The sequence below is a fragment of the Penaeus chinensis genome, chromosome 25, assembly GCF_019202785.1.
Source record: "Penaeus chinensis breed Huanghai No. 1 chromosome 25, ASM1920278v2, whole genome shotgun sequence".
Taxonomy (NCBI): Eukaryota; Metazoa; Arthropoda; class Malacostraca; order Decapoda; family Penaeidae; genus Penaeus; species Penaeus chinensis.
In genome coordinates, this window is record NC_061843.1 from 2,442,280 (window position 1) to 2,462,929 (window position 20,650).

The window sequence follows — 20,650 nt, forward strand, 5'->3', positions numbered from 1 at the left end:
CCCCGTTTTTGTTCTTCCCCCTTTTTCCTTCTCTTTCTCTTCTCTACTCTTCTCTTCTCCTCTCTTTCCTTTTCTATTCTCTTCCTCCCGTCTTTCCTCCTCTCTCTCCCCTTTTTCCTTCTGTCTCTCTTCCCTCTCATTGTCTTTCTTCCCTCTTTCCTTTTCTCTTTTCCCTCTTTCCTTTTCTCTCTTCCCCTCTTCCATTTCTGTCTCCTCTCTTCCCTTGTCTCTCTTCCCACTTTCCTTCTTTCTCTTCCCTCTTTTCTTCTCTCTCTCCCCTCTTTCCTTCTCTCTCTTCCCGCTCTTTCCTCCTCTCTCTCTCCCGTCTTCCCTTCTCTTTCTTTCCTCTTCTATTCTGTTCCATTCTTCTCCACCTCTGTTTTCTTACCCCTCTCACCTTTGCTCTTGTGTTCAAGCAGTATTGCATTTTTAAAAATCTTTTTGATGTATTGATTTGTCACTTTTTTTTTTTTTTTTTTTTTTTTTGCGTCTTGTCTGCTGAGGGAACTTTGCTGTAAACATATGTAATCAAATGTATTACTGGCAGATAGATATTTGAATCTGAAATCCAAAGTTTCCTCTCCCCTTGTTTCTCTTTAATTCTGTATTTTTTCCCCTTTTGCCTTGTCCTCATCCCCTGTTCTGCTCTCTTTCTTTCATCTTTCTTTCATCTTCCCTTTTCTTCTCCCCCTCCCCTCCTCTGCTCTTCCCTCTCCCGCACACACTCTTGGTCCCCTCTTCTTGACCTCTGACCCGACTGCCCCCTTCCCCTCCCCCTCCCCCGTCCCTATGCCCTCAACCCCTCAACTTATTTTTATTTTATTTTCTTCTTTTTCTTTATTTCCTTTCCCCTTCCTCCCGAAACCTCTCAATTACCTTTCTCGCTTCCCTTGCTTTCGTACTTTTCCATCTTTTGCTTCTTGTTCTTTTACTTCTTATCGTCTCTTCATTCTCCCCTCTTTCTATTCCCTTCCCCTTAGCTCTCCGTTCCTTATCCCCCCCTCTCCTTCTTTCCTCTGTCTCTTCTTCCCTCTTTCTCTTCTTCCGTGTCTTCCTTTCCTTATCTCCCCGCTCTTGTCCATTCCCTCGTCCTCTTCTGCTTCTTTCTCCAATTTCCCTTGTTCACCTCTTTCTTTCTTTCTTCGCTGCTTCCCCTTTCCTTCCCCCCCTTTCCCCCTCTCCCTCCGCCTTTTCCTTCTTCTCTTCCATCTTTCCTTCCTTCCTCCCTTCCCACTTCCCCCTCCCCCTCCTACGCCCTCCCCTCCCCTCCCACCCGTCACTTACGTCATAAAAGACTTAAATCGTCCGTTCAAAGATTCCACGTATGTTTTCTTTTTCTAAATTAGGAAAGGGGGGGAAGGGGGGGGAGAGGGGGTGACGCGATAGTAACATTTTTATTGTTATTTTCAGGGGCCATTATTCTTTCGTTTTTATCGTCCTTTTATTATGCGTTGGCGAGCGTATTTTGATCGGGGGTTGGGTGTGAAGGTGGGGGTTGGGGTGGGGGTGGGGGGTAATGGAATCGCCTAACCCCTCCTCCTCCTCCTCCTCCTCCTCCGCCTCCTCCTCCTCCTCCTCCTCCTCCTCCTCCTCCTCCTCCTCCTCCTCCTCCTCCTCCTCCTCCTCCTCCTCCTCCTCCTCCTCCTCCTCCTCCTCCTCCTCCTCCTCCTCCTCCTCCTCCTCCTCCTCCTCCTCCTCCTCCTCCTCCTCCTCCTCCCCCTCTCCACCTCGCTTTGTAATCTTTCGTGAACCGAAATGTTCTAAAACTTATTGGTGTGTGTGTGTTTGGGTGGGTGCGTGTGTGGGTAGGTGGGTGTGTGGGTGGGTGGGTGCGTGTGTGGGTGGGTGGGTGCGTGTGTGGGTAGGTGGGTGTGTGGGTGCGTGTGTGTGTGGGTGCGTGTGTGTGTGGGTGCGTGTGTGTGTGGGTGCGTGTGTGTGTGGGTGTGTGTGTGTGGGTGCGTGTGTGTGTGGGTGCGTGTGTGTGTGGGTGCGTGTGTGTGTGGGTGCGTGTGTGTGTGGGTGCGTGTGTGTGTGGGTGCGTGTGTGTGTGGGTGCGTGTGTGTGTGGGTGCGTGTGTGTGTGGGTGCGTGTGTGTGTGGGTGCGTGTGTGTGTGGGTGCGTGTGTGTGTGGGTGCGTGTGTGTGTGGGTGCGTGTGTGTGTGGGTGCGTGTGTGTGTGGGTGCGTGGGTGTGTGTGCGGGTGCGTGTGTGTGTGGGTGCGTGTGTGTGTGGGTGCGTGTGTGTGTGGATGCGTGTGTGTGTGGGTGCATTTGTGTGTGTGTGGGTGCATGTGTGTGTGGGTGCGTGTGTGTGTGGGTACATGTGTGTGTGTGTGGGTACGTGTGTGTTTCATGAGTAATCAGCATTAAAGAAAAAAAGTTCGAGATAAGGGAAATATAGAGAGTAAGGGATGATTTCGCATTTAAAAATAATACAAATAAGTATTTAAAATATTGATAAACATTAAGAATGTTAACGGAAAGGGAAATGTTGGTAAAATAAGATATCAATAAAGTCGTAATGTGAATACAACAAAAAAATATGGATAAACTATTGAAAAACAATAAAAAATATTAATAAAATGCGATTAAAGGTCAAAACACACACACAAATATATATATATATATATATATATATATATATATATGTAATTCAGAGGACTCAATGACCATTTGACCATTTGAAGCTTAGCTGTGACAAAATCACCTCCCCCTCCCCTTTCTGCTTCCACTCTCTTCTTCCCCCTACTTCCCCTCCCCCCCTTTGTACCTTATACCCCCTTCCCCCTATTCCCCCTCTCTGCCCCCCCCCCCCTAGGTACATTATACCCATCTATTCCCTCCCCCCCTTTGTACCTTATACCCCCTCCACTCCTTCCCTCTCTTCCCTCCCCCCTCCTACTCCCCCTCTCTTCCCCCCAGACATCTATTTCTCCCACTTACCCCCCCCCCTGTCCCTCCCTAAAACCGCCCCCTTTTTCTCCTCCCTCCCCCCTCTCCTTTTATCACCTCCCTCGAGGCACTCTCCCTCTCCCCCACCTAATATCACCTAGCTACCCCCTCCCCCCTTGCCTTTCCCTTCTCTCCCACCACTCTTCCTCTCCTTCTCCCCCCCCCCCTTTCCATTCCCTTCACTTTCGTTTCGTTCCCTTCCCTTTTCTTTTCTTTTCTTTTCTTCTCTTCTTTTCCCCATACTGGAGAGAGGAGAAAGAGAAGTAGAAGGAAAAGGGGAAAGATGAGAAGGAGAAAAAGAGGAGGGATTAGAATGAGGAGGAGGAGGAGGAGAAGGAGAAGGAGAAGGAGAAGGAGAAGGAGAAGGAGAAGGAGGAGAAGAAGAAGAAGAAGAAGGAAAAGAAAAAGAAAAAGAAAAAGAAAAAGAAAAAGAAAAGAAAAAGAAGAAGAAGAAGAAGAAGAAGAAGAAGAAGAAGAAGAAGAAGAAGAAGAAGAAGAAGAAAAGGGGGAAAGACGAGAAGGAGAAATAAAGGGTTAAGGAGAGAGAAGAAAATGAGGAGAAAAAGAGGGAGAAGAAGGAGAAGGAGCAGGGGTGAAAGCGAAGGAGGAGGAGAAGTGGAAAGATAAAGAGAGGAGGAAGAGTAGATCGAGAAAAAGGAGAAGAAACTAAGAATGGGAGGAAGAAGGTGAAGCAAGAGCAGAAGGAAGAAAAGGAGAACTCAAATAAGAACAGTAGCAACAAAAACAACAAAATAAACAACAGCAACAAAAACAAAGAATTAAAATCAACAACAGTAACAACAACAACAACAACAACAACAACAACAACAGCAACAGCAACAAAAAACTAAGAATTAAAATCAATAACAGTGACAACAACAAAATTAAGAGCACCAATTTCTGCCCGTCAACCGGTGCTGCAAAAGCACGCGTTGGCAACTGCACCCCTCCATGCCGTGACCGCCGCGAGCTGTGTTGTTGTTGCCCCCGAGGTTGCCAGTCGGTATGACCTCGCCTCGCTGCCAGGACCTTTTCTGAGAAGCCGCTGACCTGTTTTCTTCGGTTTTGTTACGACTGGACGGAGCTCAGTTGAGGATTTTTTTTTTTTAATTTTAATTTTTTTTGGATCGGTTGGAAAAAAAGGTCGGATTTAAAAAGAAAAAGTTATTATTGTCGTTGCTTTTTTTGGAGGGGGAAAGCGGAGTCAGATTTAAAAAAGAAAGAGAAATTTGGGTTATAACTTGTTTATGTTTTGAATGGTAGTTATTTGTATTTGTTTTTATTTATGCTTATTTTCGCGGTGTGAGAAGCCGTGTCGTGTACGTGTTTGTTTGTTTACTTTTGAAACTTACGTAACCATTACGTTATGTGATCGATATTTTTGGAGTGAAAATCACACGAAAACAATGTAAAGGAAACAAAGCAAACTACACATTACCAGAAAATGAAATAATAATAATAATAATAATAATAATAATAATAATAATAATAATAATAATAATAAACTGAGGACCTCCCCCCCCCAAAAAAAAAAGAAAATAACAATATTCCGTAGTGTTTTCACACCAAAGTGCCCTTCTGAACGAGCTGAAACGTGATAATGCGCCGTGTGTGTGTGAGAGAGACCTGCTTAACGGGAGATTTTTGTGCCTACTTATGTAAGTGTTGACGAGCTCGATGCCTTGTGCCTTCGCTGCCCTCGCGTTTTGTTTTTTTGTTCTGGACACTTGTTTAGAGGATTCGTGTTTATTATTTTGTTTGCGAACGTTTATATGGGTAAAGTTTGCTTGCGAACGTTTGTTTGGGTAAAGTTTGCTTTAGGACGTTTATTTGGGTAAAGTTTGCTTGTGAACGTTTATTTGAGTAAAATTTGCTTAATGACATATACTTAGCCAAGGGTGCTTATATACACGTATTTATTCAGGCAAATTTGGCATATGGAGACATTTTCTTTGGGTGAATTTTGTTTAAATGCCCTTATTTATTTGGGTGAATTTTGATAAAGACTTTCATTTGAGTTAATTTGCCTGTAAACATTTAGTTAAACAAAGCTAGATCCGACTGCGTATTATCTTACCTATAATCATTCAATATTTGGGTAAATCGTCCCTGTAACTACTTATACTTGGGTAAATCGTCCCTGTAACTACTTATATTTTGGTAAAACGTCCCTGTAACTACTTATATTTGGGTAAAACGTCCCTGTAACTACTTATATTTGGGTAAAACGTCCCTGTAACTACTTATACTTGGGTAAATCGTCCCTGTAACTACTTATATTTGGGTAAATCGTCCCTGTAACTACTTATATTTGGGTAAATCGTCCCTGTAACTACTTATATTAGGGTAAATCGTCCCTGTAACTACTTATATTTGGGTAAAACGTCCCTGTAACGACTTATATTTGGGTAAATCGTCCCTGTAACTACTTATATTTGGGTAGATCTTACCCATAAAGTACACTAATCTTATCTATAACAACTGATGATGTCGAACTTATTCCCTCTTTGTTCACTTGCCTCATTTCTTTACACTACATAATCCCAGGCACAGGGCTTAAGACATGATAAGATATCTGTCTGTCTGTAGATCGTGCGATATTGCACCATATTTCCATATTTGTCATTGTTATTAGGCATTTTGCTGTAACGGTTTTGTTGTCTTTTGAGTCATTGTTGTTATTGTTGAAATAATAATAATTATAATAATAATAATAATTATAATAATAATAATAATAATAATAATAATAATAATAATAATATTATCGTTGTTGTTACGGTTATTACTGCAATCATGATCATCGTCATTGTCACAATCAATCAATTATCACCATCACCACCATCATCACCATCATCATCATCATTATCATTATCACCATCATCATCATCATTACCATTACCATCATTACCATTACCATCATCACCATCATCACCACCATCATCATCACCATCATCATTTTTAGCTATAATTACTATTATCTGCGTTTCCATGAGGGGTCCAAAAAAAGAACAACAACAACAACAAAAACAAATAATACTAAAATTATAAAAAACAAGAATAATAAAAACAATTAAAACCAAAATAACCGACCCACAATGGTCGTGCGTGAGTGTAGCGCGTGATTTCCCGGCGTCCCAAGGCACAAGGGAGAGAAAAGAGAAAAGGAGAAACCGAGGGAAGTATTGCTTCTGTATGTCTTGCGTGTGGCGGGCGGGCGGAGGGGAGGGGAGTGCGAGGGAGTGAGGGAGGAGGGAGGGAGGGTTGTGAAAGGGAGAGAGAGGGAGGGAGGGAGGGTTGTGAAAGGGAGATAGAGGGAGGGAGGGAGGGAGGGAGGGAGGGAGGAAGGGTGGGTAGTGAGAGGAGAGGATGTGAGAGGGAGTGAGGAGGAGGGAGGGAGGGTTGTGAAAGGGAGAGAGAGGAGGGAGGGAGGGTTGTGAAAGGGAGAGACGAGGAGGGAGGGAGGAAGGGAGGGAGGGAGGGGGGGAGGGATTGAGGGTGGGTGGGTGGGTAGTGAGAGGGAGGGAGGGTGGGTAGTGAGAGGGAGAGAGGGAGGGAATGAAGGAAGGAAGGGTAGTGAGAGGGAGAGAGGAAGGGAATGAATGGAGGGAGGGTAGTGAGAGGGAGAGAGGGAGGGAATGAAGAGAAGGGATGGAGGATAGGATGAGATGGAAAGGGAAGGGAAGGGAAAGGTAAAGGTAGGGAAAGGTAGGGAAAGGAAGAGAGAGAGAGAGAGGGAGAGAGTAAGAAGATAAAAATAAGCATGAAGCTAAGGGTAGAACGGGTAGGAGAAGAGGAAGAGAAGGGAAGAAAGCAGAGAAAAGGAGGTAAAACGAGGCAGGGTGAAGAAGGAGAGGCTGAGACACCAAGTAAGGGGAAAGGATTATTTTTTTTTTTCACCCTTTGTTATCCTTCTATTAACCACCGCCCTCTCCGACCCCAAGGAGAAAATCGGCCGGGGTGGGGTGGGGGGGGAGGGGGGGACACGTCTTCATAACAGTAGCTCTCCCTTTGCGGCAATATTCGCCGGCGATGGTCAGATATGCCCGTCTCTTTCTGTCGCTTTCGCTCTCGGTTTCTTTCGCCGTGGCTTGTTCTTTTTTTTTTTCGTGTTCTTGATCTTTCGTTATTCTTCTTTCTCTTTCTCTCTATCTGTCTAACCCCCCCCCTTTCTCTCTCTCTCTCTCTCTCCTTCCCTCCTTCTCTCCTTTCTTCCTTCTCTCCTTCTCTCCTTCCCTCCTTCCCTCCTTCTCTCCTTCCCTCCTTCTTTCCTTCCCTCCTTCTCTCCTTCTCTCCTTCCCTCCTTCTCTCCTTCTCTCCTTCCCTCCTTCTCCTCCCTTCCCTCCTTCCCTCCTTCCCTCCTTCTCTCCTTCCCTCCTTCCCTCTCTCACACCATACATCTCTGCTCATCTCAGTATCCCTTCCTTTCTACCCTTCCCTTCGTTTCTCCCCCCTCCGCCTTCCCTCTTATTTGCCTCCTCCCTCCCTCCCTCCCTCCCTCCCCTCCCTCCCTCCCTCCCCTCCCTCCCTCCCTCCCTCCCTCCCCGCTCCCCTCACTCATCATCATCATCATCGCTTCCCTTGACGTCGAGCCGGCCACTACTTTTCCTCGGTTTTCTTTTTTTTAAAACATTTTGTTGTGTTGGAACCATTTCTCGGGTTCACACACACGCATATACACATACACATACACATACACATGTTGATGCACATGCACATGCACATGTACACATACACGCACACGCACATGTACATGTACGCGCACACGCATACGCAAACGCACACGCATACGCACACGCATACGCACACGTTTGTTATTGACTTCCGTTTTTTTTCGAATTTAAGCTCGAGTGAGTGAAAATGTGAAAATGAAAAAGAGAAAGAGAAAAAAAAAATGCAGTAGAAGCAGAGAGGAAGGAAAGAGACAGAAATAAACACCGAAAACCAAAGGATTGGGAGAGAAAGAAAGAATGTTGGAGAAGGCGAGAGGGAGAGGGGGTTAAGAAGGGGGGGTGGGGGATCTGACATAATCGCAGACGCTAACCCAACATGCACATATTGCAAACGCACGCACGCATTGCCACGGCAAACAGCTCCTACCCTGCTGCTGCTGCAACCTGCAACACGGCCGGACCGTCGAAAATAAGCAGAGGAATTAGGGGGATAGGGGAAAGGGGGGGAAGGGGGGAAGGAAGGGGTGGAAGGTGAAGGGAAAGGGAAAGGGAAAGGGAAAGGGAAAGGGAAAGGGTGAGGGAGGAAGGGAAAGGGAAAGGGAAAGGGAAAGGGTGAGGGAGGAAGGGAAAGGGAAAGGGAAAGGGTGAGGGAGGAAGGGAAAGGGTGAGGGTGAGGGTGGAAGGGGAGAGGATAGAAGGTGGAAGAGGAGAGGGTGGAGAGTTGAAGGGAAAAAGTGGAGGATGGAAGGTGGAGGCGGGAGGAGATGGATGGGAAAGGGTTTAAGATAGTGGGGGTTGGGGGGAGGGAGTTGAAGATATAGGTTTGGAAAAGCGAAGAGAAGGTAAATGGAGAAGCTAAGGGTAAGGGAGCTAGGTAGAGAAGGAAGGAAGAGTGAAGAGGCAAAGAGAATTGGCGAGGTGGGAAGGGGAAACGCAAGAGAGACGGGGTTAAAGGGAACAAAAGAGGGGATAAAGGGGAGAAGAGGAAAGAAGGGTAGCTCTTTCGGCAAGGAAAGGGGGAGGAAGAGAGGGAGCGAAGAGACGGGAAGGTAGATAGGGAAGGATAAAAAGGAGAAGCAGGAGGGTAGGTCGTGGAACTGAGGGAAGGGTAAGGAAGAGAGGGAGAAGGAGGGGGGGGGGGGGAGGAATTGCACTAAGGATACGGAAGGAAAGGAACGTGGTGGTGGGTGGGGGGGTAGGTAAGGGGTGTGGGCTCGCAGTGAGGCGAAAAGAAGGGAGGAAGGGAGAAGGGAGAAGGGAGGAGGGATAAAGGAGGGGAAGGGAGAAGGGAAAAGGAAGAAGGGGGGGAGGGAGAAGGGGGGAAGGGAGAAGGGGGGAAGGGAGAAGGGAGAAGGGAGGGGAAGGGAGAAGGGAGGCGGCGTCACCCATGGGCAAACAGCAACATAAAAACACGTTGCGGCGGCCCATTTTGGGTTGGAGAGTTAAGGGTGTGTTGGGGAGAAAGGGAAATGGTGGAAGAAATAGAGGAAAGGGGGGAGTAGAAAAAGAAGAGAAAGAGGAAAAGGGGAGTAAAAAAAAGAAAGAAAGAGGAAAGGGGAGTAGAAAAAAAAGGGGAATTGAAGGAGAAATGGGAAGGGAGAAAAGGAAAGGAAGATTAGATAAGAGGGGGAAGAGGAAATAATGGAGAAGAAGAGAACGAGGAAAGGAGAAAAACAGGTCGGAAAACTAAAAAAAGAAAAGAAAAGGGGGGGGGGGGGTGAAGAATGCGAAGGAAAATGAAAAAGGAGAAGGGAAGGGAAGGGAGGGTGGGGGGGGGGGGGTGAGTATGGAGGTAAAATGGGTTCCAACCGGCGATGCCACCAAAGGATCACAGCAACCGTTCCCCAAACTCGTCTCGCCGGTGGCACCCTTAACTCAAACAGTCCTTTTTCACGGCACCCTTTTCCCTTGACCCCCCAACCCCCCCACACCCCATCCACCCCCACCCCAACCCTCAAACGCCCCCCGCCCACCCACGGACACCACACGAATTCGTCTTTACAGCAAGGGGCATCTTTGCCTTTTCCTCGAATTGCAGGAGCTCGAAACCAAGTCAACATAGGTTGCCTGCTCAAATGACAAACCTGTACTTGCCGGGAGAATGAGAGCGAGTTTACAATGATTTTGAGGACCTTAGGATTTTAGAGAGAGAGAGAGAGAGAGAGAGAGAGAGAGAGAGAGAGAGAGAGAGAGAGAGAGAGAGAGAGAGAGAGAGAGAGAGAGAGAGAGAGAGAGAGAGAAAGAGAGAGAGAGAAAGAGAGAGCGAATGAAAGAGAGGGAGAGAGCGAAAGAGAGGGAGAGAGCGAAAGAGAGGGAGAGAGCGAAAGAGAGGGAGAGAGCGAAAGAGAGGGAGAGAGCGAAAGAGAGGGAGAGAGCGAAAGAGAGGGAGAGAGCGAAAGAGAGGGAGAGAGCGAAAGAGAGGGAGAGAGCGAAAGAGAGGGAGAGAGCGAAAGAGAGGGAGAGAGCGAAAGAGAGGGAGAGAGCGAAAGAGAGGGAGAGAGCGAAAGAGAGGGAGAGAGCGAAAGAGAGGGAGAGAGCGAAAGAGAGGGAGAGAGCGAAAGAGAGGGAGAGAGCGAAAGAGAGGGAGAGAGCGAAAGAGAGGGAGAGAGCGAAAGAGAGGGAGAGAGCGAAAGAGAGGGAGAGAGCGAAAGAGAGGGAGAGAGCGAAAGAGAGGGAGAGAGCGAAAGAGAGGGAGAGAGCGAAAGAGAGGGAGAGAGCGAAAGAGAGGGAGAGAGCGAAAGAGAGGGAGAGAGCGAAAGAGAGGGAGAGAGCGAAAGAGAGGGAGAGAGCGAAAGAGAGGGAGAGAGCGAAAGAGAGGGAGAGAGCGAAAGAGAGGGAGAGAGCGAAAGAGAGAGAGAGAGCGAAAGAGAGAGAGAGCGAAAGAGGGAGAGAGCGAAAGAGAGAGAGAGCGAAGGAGAGAGCGAATGAGAGAGAACGATAGAGAGAGAGAACGAAAGAGAGAGAGAGAGAACGAAAGAAAGAGAGCGAGAAAGAACGAAAGAGAAATAAAAGAAAGAGAGAAAGAAAGAAAGTGAGAAAGAAACATACATGGAGGGAGGAGGCGGGGGGGGGGGAGATGGGGGAGGGCAGGGGAAGGGACTATGGAAGAACGAGGTTAGGGAGAAACCGGGTCACAACCACGTTAGAAGCAAGTCGAACTTTAACCTTTGATCTTTCCTTTATGTTTGTGTGTAATGTTTTATTTTCGTTACCTTTATTTTTTCTTTTCTTTTCGTCTTGGGTCATTTCTATTCTCTTTTTTTTTCTCCTTCTTCCCTTCGCCTTCCCCCCGTCTCTCTCTCTCTCTCTCTCTCTCTCTCTCTCTCTCTCTCTCTCTCTCTCTCTCTCTCTCTCTCTCTCTCTCTCTCTCTCGCTGTCCCTCTTTCCCTCTCCTTTCTCCCCTCTCCTTTTTTTTTTTGTTATTCTCTCTCCCCCTCGCTTTCATTCCTCCTCCTGCTCCCTCGCCCTTAACGGCCAACCTTACCTCGACCTTGAACCTGACCTTAAACGAAGGGGAAAGGTGAAATGTTGAGGGGAAGGGAGGGAGGGAGGGAGGGAGGGAGGGAGGGAGGGAGGGAGGGAGGGAGGGAGGGAGGGAGGGAGGGAGGGAGGGAAGGAAGGAGGGTAAGGGAGGAGGACGAGAGGGTAGAGAGGGGAGAGGGATGAATGGGGAGAGGGAAAAGAGGGGAGAGAGAAGAGAGGGGAGAGGGAAGAGAGGGGAGAGGGAAGAGAGGGGAGAGGGGAAAGGAAAGGGGTAGAGGAAAGCGAGGAGAGTGAAGAGGGAAGAGAGATAAGTGGGAAGATAGAGAAGAGAGGAAAAAACGGGGAGAGGGAGGAGAGGGGAGAGAAAAGGGGAAAAGCGGGAGAGGGTAGAGGGAGAAGGAGTAGATTGGAGGAGGACGTGAAGGACACATTTCCTCCTATGTCAGACATTAGGGGGGGGGGCGACATACCCCTCCTGGTAGACCCCTTCCCTCTCTGCCTTCCCTTCTCTTCCCACTTTCCATTCTGCCTTCTTTCCTACTCCTACTCCTCTTCCTCTTCCTCCTTCTCCTCCTCCTCCTAATCCTCCTCCTCTTCCTCCCAATCCTCCTCTTCTTCTCCTGCTCCTCCTCCTAATCTTCTTCTTCTTCTTCTTCTTCTTCTTCTTCTTCTTCTTCTTCTTCTTCTTCTTCTTCTTCTTCTTCTTCTTCTTCTTCTTCTTCTTCTTCTTCTTCTTCTCCTTCTTCTCCTTCTTCTCCTTCTTCTCCTTCTTCTCCTTCTTCTCCTCCTTCTCCTCCTCCTCCCTCCCCCCTCAACCAATCCAGGATGTATTCCCACTTTTTTATACCCGCCTTGTATCGATGGCTGCTATAGTGGGGGGGGGGCGGGGAGGGGGAAGGAGGGAGGGAGGGACGATGGGGGAAGGAGGGAGGGAGGGACGATGGGGAAACGAGGGATAGTGGGTAGGAGGAAGGGAGGGAAGATAGGAGAGCGAGGGAAGGAGGGAGAGGAAGCAGGGTTTCTCATTTTGTTTCCCTCTCATTCATTTGTCTGTATTTGTCCGTCTTCATCTTCCTTGCCTTTTCTCTCCTTTTTTTCCCCGCTCTCCCCTCTTCCATCATCCCTGTAACATCCCCTTTTCCTGTCTTCTTTTATTTCTTGATTACTTGCTTTTCAAGACCGCGTTGCATTTTAAATCGTGTGCAATTCTCTCTCTCTCTCTCTCTCTCTCTCTCTCTCTCTCTCTCTCTCTCTCTCTCTCTCTCTCTCTCTCTCTCTCTCTCTCTATCTCATCATAGCCTCTTTCTTCCTTTCCCTTTTCCCTCCCCGCTCACTCCTTTCCTACATCAACATTCCCTCTCTCTTCTCTCAACTCTCTCTCACTTCCTCCCCCCCTCCCCCTCCCCTCCCCTCCCCCCTCCCTCGTTCCCTCCCGTCCCCCAATGTTTTCTTGCCTGGTGTCCTGCACGCAAGGTCAGAGAGAAAACGAAGCTTGTGTGTATATATATATATATATATATATATATTTATTTTTTGGGGGTTATAATTGTTATTCTATTATTTTTAATTTGCTGTTGGTGTTATACATTATATGTGCTCGCTTCTAGTTTTTTTTTTTTCATTGTCATTATTCCCATTGTTATTAGGCAGATTTTGTTTATATGTTTTTATGTATGTTTTTTTTTCTCATTTCATGTCTCCATCTTTCTCTTTTTCTCCCTCCATTCTAATATCACTCCCTCTCTGTATATTTCTCTCAATCTCTATTCCTCCCTATCATCGCTCTCCTTTCCCTCCCTATCCTTATTCTTTCTCTCTCTTTCTACCCTTTTCCCATCCCATCCTTATTTTTTTATCGCTATCCTTTCCCCATCCCATCCTTATTTTCTCTCTCTCTCTATCCTTTCCCCTTCTTCGCTCACAGAAATCTCACAATCGGCAACATTAGGCGCTACTAATAATCTGGACCTGACCTCACTCGGGAACGCAGGGAGAAACCGTACGTAAGCCACCCCGTCCTAAAGTTCATTTTCGCGTCCTGTGTGATTTTATTTTTTTTTTTTTTTTTTATTTCCAAGTCGTAAGGGATACGGCCCCAGTTTGGATTTGAAAATATATTAGGCCTATTATTTTTTATTATGTTGGGCTTTCTTCGTTTTTTATGCGGTTATTTTGGAAAGGAAAGATGGCGTTTATTCCGGACGAGTTATTTCGTTTTATGATTAATCTCGGGGGGGGGGGGGGGGTTATTTAGCTTTAACTGTTACTCTTTGGGCAGGGGTGGGGGGGGCAGGGAGGGGGGAATAGGGGGGGTTAAGTATATGCCTGTCATACCTGGTACCTCACTATCTTCTCCCTCAGTCTTTGAGCCATCGATTCCTTTAAGACTCACGTGTGTGTGTGTATGTGTGTGTTTGTGTGTATGTGTATGTGTATGTGTATGTGTGTGTGTGTGTGTGTGTGTGTATGTGTGTATGTGTGTATGTGTGTATGTGTGTATGTGTGTATGTGTGTATGTGTGTGTGTGTGTATATGTGTATGTGTATATGTGTATGTGTATGTGTATGTGTATGTGTTTGTGTATGTGTATGTGTATGTGTATGTGTGTGTGCGGGTACGTGCGTGCGTGCTTGCGTGTTTATGTGCGTGCGTGGATCCGCCCTTAGCACGCTTCCACGCTCATTCTAATGTTTACTTGGCGATCTCTCATTCCCTTCTCTATCTCGTTTCATGAAACATGCGCAGACGTACATGTACACATATACGTATACGTGCACGCATACGTACAAACGAGGGAGAATGAAAGATTACAAGAAAATAATAATAAAGAAAAAAAATATGAAGGCCCAAGACAGACAGACAGATGAAGCCACGTAATGGAATAAGGGTTGTGAGAGGACACAGAGGGGTGCGGGGGGGGGGGGGGGGTATTCCTCAAGATTGGAGAATTATGACACTTGAAGAGGCACTCTATTATGCGAAATGGTGCCGCTTGTAACAAGGGCTGAATGGGAGCATGCGGGCGGGCGGGCGCGCTGATCTCCACATTGGGGTTAAGAGTGTATTGTGTAAAATGTATATATATATATTCTTTTTACATTACATATATAACTCTAAGAAACTCCGTGTATGATTATTCACGGCCAGAGAATACGAAGTTATTCCTCCCTCCTCGGTTCGCGCAGGTTGTGATGACGTCATAACCTGGAGTTGGTGGATACAGGCGTAAAATATTTCATTAAGCCCGAAGGCAATTGTTATCGTAATTTAGTCCTATGTATTTTGGAAGGAAGGCATAAATACAGGGAGATAATGGTTATTGTAAATATAGATCGAATTTGTTACACTACTGGCGAAATAGTTTCAGTGGACCGGATCGAGCACCTATTTGTGACGTCACAGCAATTTTGAAACAGCCTGAACAGACCTTGGATACAGCTATTGGTTCACGCCCACGTACACGCCCATGCGCGCGAGCACGCACACGCGCACACGCGCACACACACACACACACACACACACACACACACACACACACACACACACACACACACACACACACACACACACACACACACACACACACTTCTTCCCCCAGTCACTAAAAAGTTCCAGTAATTTTAACAGCTGTTCTGTGTCATAGGTGGCGAACCATTTATCGTATTAAAGATCAGGTACCAAATCGTTCCAAATAATGTTTGCTCTTGGACTATCTCGCTCGAGGCAATCCTCTTTAGGTGTATGTGAGTGCGTGGGTGTGCGCGCGTGTGTGTAGATTGATGAGTTACTTAAACTATCGGTATATCATAATCATTAACAATATAATTAATGTTACTACGAATGCAATACACGCTGGAGAGGTCGAATTATGAATCGTAATCTATTCCTGGTTTACGATTTCGTTTTAACACTTTATTTTCGATATGCTCATTTTTGGACTTTCCTTTCTAACGAAATATGTTACTCTATATAGCTTTTCCCTCCATTTCATCGTAAAATTCTACACCTCTGTTTTTTTTCTTAAACATTTGAGGGTTAGTTTAAGTGTTTAAAATGTCTTCCACGAACACTTCCGCTTTTCATTCATCGATTTACCGTACACATGCGACTGTCGATTCAATTTATTTTTCCATAAGCAGTTAATTTACCATTTCAGCTCGCTGCTCTTTCGACGGTTAATTTACCATTTTCACTCACAATTCACTATAAAATCGGCAACTGATAGTGGGAGTGTGCCTGACGATCACACACACACAAAGCACCTTACACGACCACAGACAAACAGTCACTGACCCCCCCCCTTGGGTGAGACAGGTCATGCTACCTGTTTGTTCTGATCACTAATTTGATGGAAATCTTCGTTGGCAATTTCCGAGCTAATCCTTTTGCCTTGATTCTCTGCAAATATTACCTTTTTTTTATTTGTTATATTTTGTTTCGTTTTCATTTACTAATCTACCATTGTTATTATTGGACCATTTCCAAGGAAAATGCACTGATAAAACACCGTAAAATATCGCTCAGATTGACCGGGTCAAATAAAGGGGCGTCATCACATTTAGCCAATGAGAGTGCGCCGTGAGATACCAGATGTAGCTAGATATATAATTCATCGTAGAATTTACTCGACATTGTTGTATTTACCAGAAGTAAAACAAAGATACCTCTCTTGTAATTTTGATAACGAAGAGTTCCCTACCATTAACAGCCGCCAGAATTCTCCCGGGAAAAAAATAAATTTTATCTTTTTTGGTTCAACGGGACACATGGAAGTGGAGCTACCTGGTTCCTTGGTTCTGATGATCTCTTGTCTTCCTGTGCCCCTCTCCTCCCTCTCTGACTTTTACTCTGGCTCTCTTTCTCCCCTTCTCCCCTCTCCTCTTCAACGGACTCCCTCTCTTCATCTCCCTCCCCCCCCCCTCTCTCTCTCCTTGTCCTTGATTGTGTGAATGCTCAGAGAAGTGGATGTGCAATCCGAAGGCGTGTTTCCTCCAGCTACGAAAGACATATAAGGACAGGGTCGAACCGGAGATGTATCTAATCGCGAGCTGCGGTTAATTAACCATGAGCGATAATAACCACTAATGTAAACAGAATGCCAGTAATGATGAGAGTGAGAGAGAGGGCTTGGCTCCGGACTGGTCGGCCTGCCAGACATCGCGGTAGAAAGCATGCCTCTGTTTTCGGGGAATCGCACTCACACATGCTTTCACTCTCACTCTTGCTGAACTTGTCAGTGAAGAAAAAACTCTCATACTCTCACTGACACAAACACGAGCACTCAAACTAATACTAACTCCCAAGCAAACACTCGCAATCCCTTGCACCCACTCACTCACACTAGCACACTCTCTTACACTCACACGCACGCTTAAGGAAGTTCAGGTACATTATTTTCAACTGTTGCGTGGGAGGAGCGAGAGAAATTTCAATGGAAATTGGATGATGAAATCGTAAATGTATAAACTATAAATAGCATTTAATAATCACATGAAAAAATAGTGGATGGTATGATCTAAGAACGTGTGTGTGTATATGTGTGTGTGTGTGTGTGTGTGTGTGTGTGTGTGTGTGTGTGTGTGTGTGTGTGTGTGTGTGTGTGTGTGTGTGTGTGTGTGTGTGTGTAAGCGAACGAGCGAGTGAGCGCCCGCACGTGCGTGCGTGCGTACGTGCGTGTGTAAATACTATACACTTAAAAAAATAACAGCAAATAGATGTAAAACAGCCACAAAAATAACAAACATACAAAGAGCTACAGTGAAAAGGCAAAGTACGTGTCCAAGTGAGGTACAGGTGGAGGATAGGTGGGTAGAGCGGGGGCGGTGAGGGGAGGGAGGTGGAGAGAGAAAAGGAGGGGGGAGGGGGTTATTACCTGCGTGGGGGCGGAGTTAAGAGGGGAGGAGGGAAGGTGGAGGTAAGGGGCGGAGGGAAAGAGGAAGGATAAGTGGGAGGGGGGAGGGGAAGGCTGGAGGGAGGGGAGAGAGTGGGAAGGAGGGAAGTGAATGGGGATTGTAGTTGGGCAAGGAGCGGCCGTGTTTTATTTGAATAAATTTCCCTCAGTTTCTTTCGCTCTGCCCCAGGCTGCCCCTCTCTCTACCTGTGTCCTTCTCCACCCCCTCTCTTCTGACCACCTTCCCTAATCCCTCTGCCTTTCCTTCATTGTCTCTCTCACTTCCCCTCTCCCTCCGCTTTCCCTCCCTTTACCCATCCCTCACTGTCTCCCTTTCCCTCTCCCTCACTGTCTCCCTTTCCCTCTCCCTCACTGTCTCCCTCTTTCTCTTAGTCTCCCTCTCCTCCCCTCTCCTCCCCTCTCCTCTCCCTCACTGTCTCCTTCCCCTTCCCCATCCCATCCTATTCATCCTTCCTCATTCTTCTTGGCGTATCGACCTCGAGCCCAAACTTAGGCCTACATACCTTTGACAAAAATGATGGTCGGAGAGGCGCGGGCTGTCCCCTGCGGTTCCGTAAAGGTGACCATGATCAGAACAGCATCACCGACAGCAGCACCAACAACCCACGACGGTCAGAACAGCAACGAGAACAACCTAATTATATCCGCAATGCTTGGGACAGCAACATAAAAAAAAAAAAAAAAAAAAAAGCAGGATGAGGAGGAGGAGGAGGAAGGGAGGCGAAGGGAAGGGAAGGGTGGAAGAAGTAGAAGAAGAGAAAGAAAGAAAAGGAAGAAGTAGAAAAAAAGAAGAAGAGGAAGAAGGAGAAAAAAAAAGAAAAAGAAGAGGAAGAAGAGGTTAAGAGATAAAGAAAAAGAGAACCGGAGAGGTAGACGTGAAATAAGGAATAATAAAGTAAGATGAAAATGAGAGTGAACGTTAGGAAGAAATAAAACAGTAAATGTCTGAAATAATTCACTTTTTAAAACAATGCCTGATATTTCCATGACAGTAATAGCAGATTTTTGTACATGTACAAGTGCGCAGTTTCTCAATTTGTCTCTCGAAATCCACAATCCATAAATATAAGTGTAATCAGCTGATTTCGCAATACCCCAACGTCCCAGGGATCAGCTGATTTCGCAATACCCCAACGTCCCAGGGATCAGCTGATTTCGCAATACCCCAACGTCGCAGGAATCAGCTGATTTCCCCGAACACGAACGTCCAATGAATCAGCTGATTTCGGAATACCCCAACGTCGCAGGAATCAGCTGATTTCCCCGTGCACGAACGTCCAATGAATCAGCTGATTTCACATGAATCCAACGTGTAAGGAATCAGCTGATTCCACAATACCCCAAGGTACCATGAATCAGCTGGTTTCGCAATTCATAGATATGATCACATGAAACACTTGTTTTCGAAATAAGAACACAAATATATAAATCAAATGAATGTAGGGAAAAGTTATTATTTTTATGGGTCTATATTTGGCTTCGAGTTTGCGTTGGTTTATGATATACTAGTAGTGTGTTCATTATTTTTATTGTTTATAGTGTTCATTATTTTTATTGTTTATAGTGTTCTGCATTATTTTTATTGTTTATACTGTTCTGCATTGTTCTTATTGTTACCATTATTTTTGTATTTATTATAATTTTTTTAATTATTATTTTTTATTATTATCATTATTATTACTACTGATATTCTTGTTATTAATATTTCGGTATTATTATTATCATTTTGATTTTTGATTATTACTACTATCGCTTTTATTATCGTTATTATTTTTGTTATATTATCGATGATATGTTGCTGATAATGCTATGCGAATATATTTCTATTAATTTATTCATCATTATTATTATTATTATTTGAATACGAATGAAGTCGTGTAAGGGAATGTATTATGTAATGAAAGGTCACGACTATGCTTGTGTATCTTCTTAGAAAAAGAAAGAAAAGAAAAGAAAGCAGAAAACGAAAATAACAAAGGCAAAATACCGAGGCTTAAAAAAAAAAAAAAAAAAAAAGCTTAAGCAACAGGGATGATAATCTTTTGTGCATTTGCCCCGTAAATTAATGACATTTTTTGACACTCTTTCTTTCTTTCTCTTAGATAAAGGTGATATACTACTGGCGGGTAAAACATTTTACAATTTCACATTCCTTTTTCGAAGGTAGTTCTTTGTATTAAACATGAGTCACATTCCACGAAGGCGTTACCGTGGGTATAATGCTCTTCCATTAATTTTTTTTCATTGTTACTAAATTGCGGGAGGAGGAGGAAAACAAATCGGGGATTTTGTCATTAGGCAGAGAATCTGGAGACATCCCGCCACATCCGGGACCCTCGGCCTAGGAGAGCGTGGTGCTAGCTCGGCGCAGCGTCCGGTTGGCGAATATCGGGGGAGCGTGCGAGTATTGGCAAGTCCGCTTAGAAAGACGGGGAGGGGGACTATTACTAGTGTCTGGGTGAGTGTGTGGGTGGGTGAGTGTGTGGGTGAGTGTGTTTGTGTGCGTGTGTGGGTGCGTGTGTTTGTGTGCGTGCGTCCCTGTGCGTGTGTGTGTGCGCATTTGTGTGTGCATTTGTGTGTGCATGTGTGTGTGTGTTTGTGTGCATGCGTCCCTGTGCATGTGTGCATGTGCATGTGTGTGTGCATGTGTGTGCATGTGTGTGTTTATCCCGTTAGTATTTGGGTCATTGCACATGGAATAAATCGAAGGGCTTCATGAGATAGGTTAGGGAGGGGGAGGGTAGAGGAGAGAGGAGCATGATTGTGCAAAAGTGAGGCGAGCAGGAGCAGGAGGGAAGGAGGGGGGGGGGGGCAGAGTGGAAGAGAGGAGGGAGAAGGGAGGGCGGGGAGAGGGGCAGGGGTAGAGAGGAGAAGGGCGGAAGGAGGGGGAGAGGAAGGAGGATGGAAGGGGGGGGGGGTGAAGGTGATGAAAGGAGGGAGGGCGAAGGAGGGGAAGAGGAAGGTAGAGGGAAGAGCGAAAAGAAAGAGGAGAGATAGTACGAACGGAAGGAGGAGAGGAATATAGAATGAAGCCAACACCTTTAGCAGAAGTTGTCCTAGATCTGAGAGAGAGAGAGAGAGAGAGAGAGAGAGAGAGAGAGAGAGAGAGAGAGAGAGAGAGAGAGAGAGAGAGAGAGAGAGAGAGAGAGAGAGAGAGAGAGACAGAGAGAGAGAGAGAGAGAGAGAGAGAGAGAGAGAGAGAGAGACAGAGAGAGAGAGAGAGAGAGAGAGAGAGAGAGAGAGAGAGAGAGAGAGAGAGAGAGAGAGAGAGAGAGAGAGAGAGAGAGAGAGAGAGAGAGAGAGAGAGAGAGAGAGAGAGAGAGAGAGAGAGAGAGAGAGAGAGAGAGAGAGAGAGAGAGACAGAGAGAGAGAGAGAGAGAGAGAGAGATAGAGAGAGAGAGAGAGAGAGATAGAGAGAGAGATAGAGAGAGAGATAGAAAGAGAGATAGAGAGAGAGAGAGAGAGAGACCGAGAGAGAGAGAGAGACAGAGAGAGAGAGAGAGAGAGAGAGAGAGAGAGAGAGAGAGACAGACAGTGAGAGAGAGACAGACAGTGAGAGAGAGAGACAGGCATAAAATCCAAAATAAACGATGATGAAACGAAGGAAGAAATGTCAGATAGGAGGAGAGATAAAAG

General features: G+C 46.0%; 2 protein-coding genes across 4 annotated transcripts in view; one reads left to right on the plus strand and one right to left on the minus strand.

Moving 5' to 3' along the window:
- Window positions 1-20,650, minus strand: part of LOC125038505 (zinc transporter 2-like) — a 49,259-nt gene that overhangs the window by 22,406 nt on the left and 6,203 nt on the right. The window lies entirely within an intron of this gene.
- The window catches only part of LOC125038506 (zinc transporter ZIP10-like), a 36,028-nt gene that overhangs the window by 11,046 nt on the left and 4,332 nt on the right, over window positions 1-20,650 (plus strand). The window contains exon 1 of one of the 3 annotated variants that reach the window (XM_047631985.1): window positions 3,741-4,038. The exons of 1 other annotated variant lie outside the window; for it this stretch is intronic. The gene's annotated coding sequence lies outside the window, so the exon portion shown is untranslated. Of the gene's footprint in view, window positions 1-3,740; window positions 4,039-4,090; window positions 4,609-20,650 lie in introns of those variants that run through there. One more of the 3 variants, XM_047631987.1, reaches the window with a different exon arrangement.